This window comes from Sminthopsis crassicaudata, chromosome 6, assembly GCF_048593235.1.
Source record: "Sminthopsis crassicaudata isolate SCR6 chromosome 6, ASM4859323v1, whole genome shotgun sequence".
Classification (NCBI taxonomy): Eukaryota; Metazoa; Chordata; class Mammalia; order Dasyuromorphia; family Dasyuridae; genus Sminthopsis; species Sminthopsis crassicaudata.
Window position 1 is genome coordinate 200,634,099 of NC_133622.1, and position 12,614 is coordinate 200,646,712.

At 44.0% G+C, this 12,614-nt stretch overlaps 1 protein-coding gene across 15 annotated transcripts in view; it reads left to right on the top strand.

The window, feature by feature from the left end:
* The window catches only part of PLEKHA7 (pleckstrin homology domain containing A7), a 249,007-nt gene that overhangs the window by 165,503 nt on the left and 70,890 nt on the right, over positions 1-12,614 (top strand). Inside the window, exon 1 of one of the 15 annotated variants that reach the window (XM_074275177.1) lies at positions 4,436-4,615. The exons of the other annotated variants lie outside the window; for them this stretch is intronic. The gene's annotated coding sequence lies outside the window, so the exon portion shown is untranslated. Of the gene's footprint in view, positions 1-4,435; positions 4,616-12,614 lie in introns of those variants that run through there. 15 annotated transcript variants of the gene reach the window in all.

Sequence of the window (12,614 nt, forward strand, 5' to 3'; positions counted from 1 at the left end):
ACTTGAAATGTGGTCTGGGTAATACTTGGAGGATCTCTTTGTCTGCCATTGACCAAACTCTTGTATTCCTAGATCTCAGTGTGGCTGGAATCCCGTTCAGACAAGTGCCTGTTTTATTCAGAGCACTGTCCAAGGTATGAGAGGTACCAAATTTATATATGACAAGGTTCTTGCCTTTACGGATCTCACAGTCTAGCAGATGGATAAGACATCTATTGAAATTATAATTTTTCATCATAATATTTGATAAGAATATTAACAGAATGCAAAACAAAAATGTTAGGTGAGGTCCAAGGGCAAGGGGAGAGTTGTTATCTTCAGAGAAATCAGAGAAGACTTAAAGAGAGGAGGTGCTATCTGAATCAGGCATTAAAGAATGGGTCGGCTTTCAATAGATGAAGGTGTAGGGGGGATATTCCAGATATAAGGAACAGTGTGAGCAAAGGCATGGAGATGGGAGAATGCAAACTATGTTTTGAGAACCAGAATCCAGTTTGATTCTAATGAAGAAGGGTATGAGGTAAAGCTAGAAATGCGGGGTAGCAGCAAGATAAGGCGAGGACCTTGAGTGGTACATGAAAGAATTAAGACTTGACTTTATAGGCAATAGAAAACCATTTAATATTTTTTGCTACTTTGTTTTTATTTTTCTTTGATTTATTAGAGGAGAGTTTAATAGTATTTATGCAAAAAAAGTTAGATAATGAGAAAAAGGCTAGATTGGAAGGGAAAAATGTAGAAATGGTAAGAAGCTATTTCAGTAAGTCAGAGCATTGGTAATGAAGACATATGTTAAGATAATATCAGTGGGAATAGTCAGCAAGGCAAAAGTTGTCAAGTCAACTTGCATTTATTTAATTTCTACTAAATGCCCAGAACTATTGTAAATGCAGTAGATACAAAGAAAGCCCCCCCTCCAAAAAAAAAAAATTGGTCCTTGTTCTTGGGGAACTCAGTCTGATAATGTAGACAGCATGCAATGTGAAACATATTGTGGTGTTAGAGTCATTGGGACTTCCTAATTAATTGAATCTTCCTTCTCCATTCCCTCTGGTAAACAAAGATAACAGCAAAATTTCAGACTGGAAAGGCTGAGAGAAAGGTTGCACCTCTTCCCGAAGTAGTGAGGTCAGAAGGAGGAGCAAACTTAGGAGAAAAGATAAGAAATTCCTTCTGGGATTTGTTGAATTTGAGGGGTCCCTGGAGACTTCCTGGTGAATGAGTCCTGCCCAGTCTGGAGTTCTGACAAGAGGCCAGACTTGGGAGTCATCCACATAGAAACAAGGGGGAGAGAAGGGAAGGGAAGAAGTCTTTATTACAGTCCCACTGTGTCAGGTGGTATGCTAAGCACTCTATAAATATTACCTCATTTGATAAATGATCACTGAAGTTCTCTGGAGCAAATGATGCTGCCAAGGGAGAGACAAGATAAAATCTGGGGGGAGAATGTTGAGGCAAAGTGTGACCTTAAGGAATCAGAAAGAGATTAAGTTAGAGAAGTAACAGCCAGTGGTAGGAGAACCCAGGAAATGTGGTGGTGGATTGGATTGGATGAGTATGAGGTTCTTGTTAGTCTCTGAAAAAGCAGCTTCACCGCAGAGTTGGATTAAGAAAAGAGAGGAATAGTGAGAAAGTGGAGACATCATCTGGAGGCAAGTTTTTCAAGGAATTTGGCAAGAAAGGGGACAAGAAAGATGAGAAAATAAAAATGGAGGAGAGGAGCCAAGGGAAGACTTTTTTATTTTTATTTTTTAGGATTATATTCTAGGACCAATCTAGGAAAGAAAGAGGGATTTGGAGATATTTAGGAAAGAAAAGTTGATGATTGGAGCAAAATTAGAGAGGGCTTTGGGAGTGAGGGATTAACTTTCTTGAAGGGAAGGAATGCCTCTTTTTCCAATACTGAAGGGACAGAGAGATTGGGGGATGATGCCATAAGGTTTTGAAGAATAGAGAGGAAGTGAGGGTGCTATTATCATATACATATTAAGCAATGATCTCAACTGGGTGGCACAGGGAATAGAGCGCTGGACTTGGAGTCAGAAGAGTTGGATTTAAATTTTGCCACAGTTATTTGATAAGGTAATAGGGAACCTCAAAATGATGAGGTAACATGAACCCAATTAATTGAGGTCTAGTGGCAAGATGTTTATTGCCAGGTTTGGAAGCAAGGTTAAGGTCTGGTTAGTAAAAGGCATTAGATAGAGGAAGATATACGCCGAAAGCAGCGGGGACAGAGAATCTCTGATGCAAGCATCTTAGCTGGCATCTTTCAAATCTCTGAACCAAATATGATTCTGGCTTTGCTCTTTTTATCTGCTTGAAGAAGTAATAGGCGGAGCTCAGGTTAATTCCTTAAAGGCCAGATTTTTGGCGGGCTTTATCCAAGCCAGCTCAGATCCAGTGGGGGGCTGGGTACAGCCCAAACTGGATCAGATACAGATCTTTTCCCTTAGGAATATCTTGTCCCAAAGGTAGATCAGACAAGGAATCTTAAAGGGGCTACACCCGTACATGTTGACTAGCTGTGTGAGCCTGGGCAAGTCACTTAAACTTGTTTGTCTTGGCTTCCTTCTCTGTAAAATGAGCTGGAAAAGGAAATGACAAACCACTCCAGTATCTCTCCCAAGAAGACCCCAAATAGGATCATAAAGAGTTGGACACTGCTAAAATGACTGAATTTTTCTTAGTAAAATAAGATGTTAATTATTATAAGTGTGGGTGACAGGGACTTTTTATATTTTTTTTCCACTAGTGACTCTTTTTCACCTGAGAAGTTTTTATGTGACCCTGGGTATATAGGGATATAAAATAGTTTTAAAAATCAAATATTTACTGATGATAAATCTTTAATTTTGTAATTCCCCACATTCAGTTATGTGACCCCTTATGGAAGCAGGAACTGCAATTTAAGAAGCTGGGCTTTAGAAGGCCTGAGGAGAAAGGACATTGTGAGAAACAGCTGCTGACCAGCAGCCTTAGGTTCCTTTTTGATCTCCGAAGATTCGTGAAAGGTGCTTAATCAGTCAGCCAACAGGCAGTGCTTTTAGAGTGTGTTGCAAAGCTCTGTTTGTCCATCCCTGAACTTGTAGGGCCCCTGTCCTCAAGCTCTTGCTCTTATGCAAAGGAAAGAAGTGCTATGATTTCCTGTAGCCATTTGTTAACAAACTCTGAGAATTCTTTGAATGGAAAGAGGGTCATCGCTGATTCTGCCTTTTCAACTTAGGAACAGGCTTGTCTCCTTTTGCATAGAAAGTAGATCTCATTTCACTGACCTCCAAGGGGAACAATCCAAATTCTTTGGCTATACTGGAATTTTGTTGTATCAAATAATAGGCTATTGTTATTAGCTTGAGTCTTTCATTGTAAATGTATTTGTTGTCTTGGGATGTAAGCTGTGATCATCCCCCACCCTCACCCTCATCAGGTCAAACAAGCCCAGTTCCTTCAGATTTTCTTTCATCACGGGTCCTGTTTTTCTCGTGCTTGGATCCTTTATGAGTTCTTCTCTAACCTCTGGCCTAGTTCTCTGTTACATTCTTGAATTGTGAGCCCAGAACCGGACGCAGGACTGCTGGACAAAGGATTCGGTGTCGGTGTCTGGTGGGGCTCCTCAACCCTTCACGGGCAAGGTGGCGTTGGAGAAAGCCACTGTTCGCCAGCATCTTCTTCCTGCTTCCTTTTACTCTTCAGCTGCCTTTCTTGTTCTGGTGAATCTCCTTTGTTTTTTTTAAACTACAGCCTGTAACATAAGTTGATCCTGCTTCTCTAATCCCATTACCTTATTCTAGCTTCTGTCTATTCCTCTTTCCACAGTGCCGGTTTTATCTCAATAACCAAATTCTGTCCAGGATTCACACTGCTCTGATTCTGCTCCTTTCTTGGGACTTTTCACTTCTGTTCTCTGATTCCTCCTTTTGTAGGAGAGTTTTCCTGCTGGATTCTAATCCAGTACCCCCTATCCACCCTCCAGGCTGGGTTAAGAATGCTGCCAGTCATCACATTCTTGGGGCGGCATCAATTTGTCTTTTTCTTGAGAAAAAAATGAGGGGGGGAAAAGTTATAGAGAGACATAATAAAGGTATTATAAAGATGGAGATTTAAATTTTGAGATGAAACCTCAACGTGATGGGAAGTCTCAGCGAAAAGTGGGGCATTGGGTCACTGCCCATGTCATTGCTTGGGTATGCAGTACTTTGTTAATGGGCACTAGAGACATTTCTGCTTTGTTCCTGAGCTTCCCAGGAGCTGATCAAAAATGCCTCTGCAATCCTCAGCAAGAGGAGCAATGATGCAAGGGGATGATTGACTCTTGGCTTTGTTCTGAGCATTCCTAGGCTCTGGGGAGAATTTGCTGCCGGGGTGAGACTTGTGAGTTGGCGTCGTGCACTCCTGAAGTTCCCTAGCTCCCCGTTCTCACAAAGGCTTTTCGAAAAGGATGGATGTTCATCTTGGAGCTTTCTTCCCCAGGGAAGTAGCTGGGCTGCTCTGAACTTCAGCGCTCTGAGATCTCCATGGATGGGAAGTGCCAGGGTCTTCTGTTTGAAATCTGAACAACTCAATGGATTTCTTCCTTGGATATTTAGAAAGAAGCCAGATTTCCTATCCTTAACTTGTAAGTGTCACTGATTCTGCTCAGGATACTGAGATACAAAAGTGTTAGCAGAGGGGGATATATTTGCTAATTTTAGTCATTTTAGTCATTTTTTTGAGTTATAGCCCAGTTTTTTTTTGTAGGCAAAGCAGTGAGATGTCAGAAGCACTCACATGCTCCTTCTCTATTCTGCTCAGGTACAGGGTCAAAGGGTAGAAACGGATGGGTTTTTGGTGACCTAAATGTTGTGATTCTCTACCTCTGGCACCAGACTTTTGAGTCCAGAAAGATTCATTCCCTTCTCCAAGGGTCTCTTGGGGGCTGTATAGAACGCACAGACAGCTCAGAGCACAAGCATCCCTTCCTGCTGGTTTGTCAGGCTGGGGGTGACTCTGGCTAATCCAGCCACTGCCAGAACCTCGCGAGACATTCAGTCTGGGGCTGCCTTTGCCTGTTGCATTTGGTTACCATGGCAGCAGGAAAATGGGGGAGAAACTGAGACACCTGAGATACAGATGCAGAAACTTGAGCTGTTTAGTTTTCCTGCCCAGAGAAGGCGATGGCATTAATGAAATGAGCAGGTAGGTAGCCGACTGTGGCGCTGCCCAGTTGACCTAGAACCTGGGGGGGGTGTCGGTCCGGCTCTCGGCGTCGTGTTCAGAGAAAAGGCTGGGTTTGGGGGCATGGTCCTACTGGAGGCGGCTGCCTTGATAGATCACTAGGGAAACACGTCGACCACTTGATGGCTGCTAAATCCTCATTCTTATGTTGGGTGGAAAAGCTCTTGGTTTGTCTGCTTCTGTGCACAAGGGGCTTCTTGCTAGTAGAATCCTGTTGTCCCCCTCGTCCCGTTAGCTTGCATTTGCTGCGTTCCCCTCCGTTCCTTCCAAACTGGTAACAGTATTTCCACTGGGAAATACTCCTTGGGTCAAAGAGCCTATGAACCTGGTTTTCTAAAAAGATTTTTATAACTGCATTTCCGTATTACTCTGTTTTCTTTGTAATCCTGTGTGTTGTATTGTAGATTGTTATACAAACAATCCCAAGAAGGGTTCCATAGGCTTCATCAGTTTTCCAGAAGGGCTGACAGATATTACAAGGTTAAGGACCTCTGGTTTAGAGGTACCCCAGAAACTGGTTGCATAGGAGGGGGATGATGGTCATGAAAAGGAACTAAGTTTCCCAAGACTGAGCTAGGGGAGCCAGACCTGACAGAGGCATGTGTGGCTGGCTGCCTCCCAGATGTTGTGTTTGCCAAGTGAGATGATGCTGTTTGGGCTGGCGTTCTCCCCAAGGGGTTCAGGGGTGTGTGTGTGTGTGTGTGTGTGTGTGTGTGTGTGTGTGCAGCCTAGACATACAGAAGAAATTGGGAGGCTGCAGAAGGCACTCTGAAAGTGAGAATTGAGTAATAAGTGTGGGGGGCCCGGGGTGAATGGGACCCAGTATCAGACAGTTCCCCCAGGCTGTTGGGAGTTCGAAGCAGGCGTTGGCAGTCTGTCTGGTGTCTGGGACATTTACCTCCTCCTTTCCCTACTGTTTACCCTATCCTCCCTTTTCCTCCCCCCACCCCCAACCCTTTAAAACAGTAGGTGTGCACATGCTTGCTCTGCCTTAAAGAATTCAGTGTCATTTCTCTGTGAGCTTTCTGCCCCCTCCTTCCTGCTTCAGTGTCTCAATTATTTCAATTGAGCTGTGTGTGATTCCCGTAACACAAAGCACAAAGGTGTGAGTCTCTTTTTCAACAACTGGTGAGCCACAGGTGTTGCTTTAATGACACTTGACTTAAGTGGTCCCCGTGGTATCTCATCTTCTTCCCCATCCCATACCTTGCCAGGCCGGGATGGAATGGTTCCATGTCAGGGACCCCGTGGAGATTTCAGTGAGCCCCCAGCCAGTAGCTGCTTATCAGCCTCATAGAGAGGGTTTAGGGAACTGTTTATAGAAAATATTTGCTATTTTTTGAAGTTAATTATATAACAGCTTGAGTTCTCTGGAGAGAGGATACCATGGAAATAAAACAAACCGTGAGTTTAATTTAAATCCTGGAGTCTCCAAGTGCAATTTGGTTGGTAATGTTACCTAATGGTAAGACTATGTACACATGTGTGTGCATGTGTATGTGAGTGCGTGTGATTGTATGTTTACATAAACCCAGCAGCCTGCTGTCTTTAGTGGAAGAACATTCCAATCCCTACCTAGGTGTACTATCTGTGCTTGCTGTGTGTGGCCTGCAGGGGCATATGTTCCTTCTTAGACCAAGACTTATTTGGGGGTCTCATCCTCCTTTTGGCAGCCTGTTGAAGCTTATTCCAGTGAATCCTTCTCATATTTTAAAAATGCATAAAATAAAAATACTTTGCAGAAAAATTAGTCATATTCAACATTTTCTCACAATATGAAAGGGAAAAAAATTCCAGTTGACTGTGTGTGGTACACACCTGTCCTCCCCACTAGTGGAGAAGCTGAAACTGGTAGATTGGGTGGAGAAGTTCTGAGCTACAACAGCCTCTGATGATTGGGATGTCTGTTCTAAATTCAGCACCAATATGGTGAGGCACCGGGAGCTCCCTAAGGCTTTGTGGACTGGCCCTTGTTCCCACGCTGATAGTAAGGGATTGGGTCTGTGAATGGCCATTACTGGTGTGAGAGAGGGAGATCTAATCATCTAAAAAGAGGAAGAAGAAGTTCATGGGACCGCAGGTCAAGAAACTGTTATACAGAGAGATTCAGTTCAGTTCAGGGCACAGTACCAGGCCCTCGGGATCCTAAAATAGGTTAGAACAAAACTTTCTCTCCAAAAACTTCTCTGCTGATCTGTGGGAAGAGATGTAGGTTCCACCCCATGTCCTTAGGTCTGTCCCTCTGCCCCAGGAGACCGGCACCTTTCTGAACACAGTGATTTCTTTTCTCAGCACCCCTGTTGTTGTCCTGGCCTTCCCTGTGCTAAGTACACATCCTCTCACGTTGTAGTGTTTGGAAATGACTGTGCAGGTATTTTGGTTCAACCCGCTCATTTTTACAGATGAGCAATTTGAGACCCAGGTCCCATAGATAGTTAAGTGGTAAAAGTAATTCAAACCTGGTCCTCCGACTTCAATTCTAGTCCTCTTTTCACTCTTTACTTAGTAAGACAAGAAAGGACATCTTTGCTGCTTCTTCTGCGAAATGAAGGGAGGGTTTCAGCCTCTAAAGGTCGTCTTAGTTCTAAGTCTGTGATCCTGAGCTGGACACAGAGGAGAGACAGAAGTGGAGTGTTTGAAGAAATTGGAAGAGGAGGGAAAGGAGAGGATGTCAGAGAAGGCTCATGGAAGAGCTCAGACTCAGGGTGCAATGTGAAGGAAAAGGAACTTGACCAGATGGACGAGATGCACATTCCAGGTTTGGGGGGACCGTGTGAGCCCCGGCATAGAGATGGAACTGGATTTTTTCCAAAGGACTTGCTGCTTGAGGCATTTTTATGTAGTTGAGAGCAGTGTCATGATTCATAATTTTATTTATTCATTTAATTTTAATAGTATTTTATTTCTCCAAATACATGCAAAAATAATTTCCAACATTTGTAAGACTTTGTGTTCCAAGTTTTATTCCATTTATCCCTTACTTTTCCCTTCCCCAAGACAGCAAGCGGTCATATAGGTTATACATGTACAGTCCTTTTAAATATATATCCACATTTGTCATGTGATATAAGAAAAATCAGATCAAAAGGGAAAAAGAGATTTGTGATTTTTAAAAAATATTAAGCATTTAGAATGGAATAATTACAAAGCACATTGTATCCTTTATCTTGTTTGATCATCACCCTTAAAGATTCAGAAGTCAACTCTTTTTTTCTTCCATTAACATTAATTTTGTTACTTATTGATTATATTGTCCTTTTGTGGCAGATGACCTTAGACAGGTCATGTCATTTCTCTGAAACTCAGTTTCCTCATCTGTAAAAGGAGATATCCATCTGGATGAATTCTTAGGCAACAATGTGCTGGGAAATCCTTTATTGACTGATTCTCTGGGAGGGACAGTATAAGTATGACACACTTTAGAAAGTAATCTGCATTTTTAATATTTTCCCATCACTTTCAGTCAATCAACAGAACAATAAATCAAGTCTTGATTTATAGCTTTTGCTGATTTCTAAGATGTAAATGCTTACCCTGACAGTTTTCATAATCAGCTCTGTTTCTGTCTGTCTCTGTCTCTGCCTTTCTCTGTTTCTTTGTCTCTCATTGTCTTTGTCTTTCTGTCTCCATCTCTCTGTCTCTCTCCTCTCACTGTCTCTAGTCTCTGTCTCTTCTATCTGTCTTTCTGCTCTCCCTGTCTCTCTCTCTTCTGTTTCTCTCTCTTTCTCTCTCTCTCTCTGTCTGTCTTTCTGTCTCTTGTTTAAAATGATTCTAGCCTATCCCTGTTGAGCCCTTCTAGATCTATGATCCTACCCCTTTCTAGACTCTTACATTTGCCTTTTCTGTTAGTTACTTACTGGAGAAGTAAGAATTAGGAAGAGGCCACCCATTGTATGGATGGAAAATAATGGGCAAAGTTACCTGTACCTGATCAAATGAGAGATCACTGGGGTCAAAACCTACAAAGGTTTCAAATCCCTTTCCTCATTAGCTCCTGCAGACAAATGCATTCTAATAGCCTTCTCCCCTCCCCTCTTTTTAGTGGAAGGACTGTTGAGCTAACTTTCTGGCTCGCTCTTTATCCTCGGCCCACGATCCAGCAGCCAAATAATCAACATTCCTATAACCCAAGACAAGGAAAGAGAGGTCTTTGTTTGCCTCGTCCCACTGAGGCTCAGGAATCTCATAGCATGGGAACCCATGGGCTTTGAAGTTAATAATCTTTCTTTAACGACACTGGGATGCTCCTGATATGGCCTTTCTGTCTTGTCTTTCCCTCCCTCCTGAGCATCTCAGTGACTCGCGTGTGCTGTGGGCCATCTATGAATGCTTATAAACTGTACAGTTTTTCCTAGATGTTAATCTCAGCTCAACGGATTTCCTGTCTTTTGGAACTGGGAACTTTCTCTCTAAAAGTCAGAGGGGTAAATGGCTTCTACCCCAAAAGAGCTGAAAGTGAATTGGTTTGGATTCTCCCAAGTCCAGTAAGTCTAAAATACAGAATGAGCCTACAGGATGTGACAGCAAAGTAAATGGATTGGTTGCTAATAACAACAGCATCTGATATTTATATAGCACTATTAGGTGGGCAAAGTACTTTACAAATATCTCATTTTGTCCTTACAACAACCCTGGGGGAGAGATGGTGAGCAGCTTGAGAACAGGAAATATCTTTTGTCTTTCTTTATATCTCTAACAGTTAACCACAGTGTTTGGCACATAATAAATGTTCATTGGCTTTGTGTTTTTATTATCCCCCTTTTACAGAGAGTGACTTACCTAGGATCACATGGTCTGTCTGATGCCAGATTGTGACTCAGCCCTCTTATTGACTAGCTTTGAATAGGTATCCAATAGGGTGCTAGTCCCGTCCAAGAAGTTACTTTGGGTGGCCATATTCTCATTTCAGTGAGTTTAGAGGGTGGGGTTGCTAGATTTGGCATTGAGAAGTTTTAAATTCTGATTTAAATTTTTAAATTCTGGTTTTAAATTCTACCTCAGACTTTTGGGGGTGAATTACTTACTTTTTCTGAGCCTCAGTTTTATCATCTGCAAAACTGAGGAATTGACTAAATTTCTTGGTTGAGGCTCTTTGTAGACTTAAATCCTTGCTCTGTTATTTGCTTGTGGAAGGTTTAAAGTAATGAGAAGTTATGGAAACTTGGAGTTCCCTGGTCCTAGAGGCAGGTGGATCATGATCTCTCCCTTTAGGCAACACTTATTCTGGTAGAGTTGATTTTCATGAGATTTATCCCCTCTAGAACCTTCAGTGTCCCAGAGAGTTTGCTCAGGTTCATTTGGCGGATGTGGAAATTGAGGTACAATAAGATTATAAGAAGAGCACACAGCTAGTAAATGACCAAAGTGGGATTGAACCCAGTCTGTTGCCACATAAACTATACTCCATTGCTTTTTGCTAAAACAGCTGATTATTAGAGAGTACAGGTCAATGGTAACCTCTTTCCCCAGCCAGGATCTCAGCCTGGATTGGCGTAATAACAATGGCTTCTACCCCACTGCCCCTTTTTTCTCACTTCCTATTAGAGGAATGTCACCTCCATTCAGTGGATCACACTGACCAGATAACATTTCCAGAACCCAGTGTAGGTAGAGGGAATGGGTTTCTGCTGACAAGAACTGAGTTGGTCCAGTCGGAACCTCTCTCCCAACTCTGGAGCTTGCGGGATGGGGGGGGACCACTGAGGAAGCCACATGAAGCTGCTCTGCTTAGAGGCAAGGGGCCAGACTCAGTGCCCTCCCACATCCTTCCCGCCTCTCGAACGGGTGCTGGCTTCCCCGCTGAACACCGCCTGTGCCCAAATTGAACGGTTTGGGCTCAGTGACATTTTCTCAGTGGAGAGAAGTAACCAAAAGCCTGGCGAGGAAGGGGAAAATGGGTGGAGAATCTGGGAAGCTTGTGCCTGAGCCGATAAGAAGGCAGTGACGTTTTGGGGGGGTTTTCTTCCCTCCTAGTGGAAAGCAAACCTCCCACCATCCAGTGCCAACAGTGACTGGCCCTCCGGCCACTCCAGAAGTCTCGTACCTACTTGTGCCATCGGTTAGAGGCTGCTTCTGTGAGAGCTGGGGGATGTCTTCGCTCTGTCCTTAGGGACTCAGGGCTGGTTTGGAGAACCAGCAGAACCCCTGCCTGGAGCCTGGGACTCTTTGTCGGACTCCCTCTCGGACAGTTTCTCCAGGTTATTTCTGGGCTGGAGCGCCTCATTTGTCTGTGAACCTGCGAGGCCATGGAGGGGTGTGGCAGCCTCCCCCTCTGACTCTGAGATCAGGTTTCTACCTGCCCCGAGGTGGAGAGCCTCGCTTGGCACTGAGCATCCCTCGGCCGCCCGCTGGGCAAGCGGTAAACAAGAACCCAGTATCTTTGGGAGCTTGAGCTCCGCTGCTCAGAGGGAGGCTCCTCTCCGGGAGACTGGTGAGTTGGGAAGAGACCGGAGCTAACTTTTTTGCTTTTTCAAGAACGAGTCCTGAAGTTTTCATGGAGGTAATCTGCTGGCTGTGTGTGTAGGGACCACGGCAGGGACTTGGGGGGCATTCCAGAGGCAGGTGGAAGAGAGCTCGGGCACAGTGTCTGGGGATGATTTGTGAAGGGCACATTGGAGGCTGGCTGGATTTCCATGAGTGAGGCTGGGTACTAGGAAATAGTGAAACCATTTTTTTCTCCAGAGATGTGTTCGGTTAGCGTCCCCACCTTCTTCCCCAGGTGTCGGACAAAGGGTTAAGCCTCTCTGCAGGCTCTATTTTGGGGAGAACCAAGAGTTCTCAGAATAGAATTCTTTGTTATGTGGTCTATTTTGGGATGTGGGCCCCGTGGGCGTTTATGTAAGCATTTCTGTATCTGTGTGTATTTAGGGGGGCAGGGAGCAAGGAATCATCTCTAGTTACTAATTATAAGCAGTTTTTTTCTGGGATCCTAGGCAGATGGAGGTGTGTGTGTGTGTGTGTGTGTGTGTGTGTGTGTAAGGGATGGATTACTGGGTGCCAAGGGATGGCTATTGAGTAAATCAGTGAATGTGTAGTTGTGCGCCTGTGAGCAAATACTGCATGTGAAGGGAAGAAGGAGAGGTACTTGACTCCCTTGAGTGTTGGATTGGCATAGAAAAGGCGGCCATCAGGACTGAATGATTCTCCCCCTCCACCTCCTTATTGTCCAATGCATGGGGTCCTACGCTGCCTCTTTACGTTATGAATTTGGGAGATCCTGGGCAAGCCACTGAGGCTCTGGGAGCCTTCATTTCCGTGGCTGAAAAGTGAAGGTCTTGGAGTACATGGTCTTTGAGGTTCTCAGAGCTATGGTCCGAAAAGCCTGTGTGTCTTCTCTGTTTATCAGCCCAAAGCTGGGATTGTGTCTGGCTGATGGACAGGCAGACGGAGTGTTGGACTTT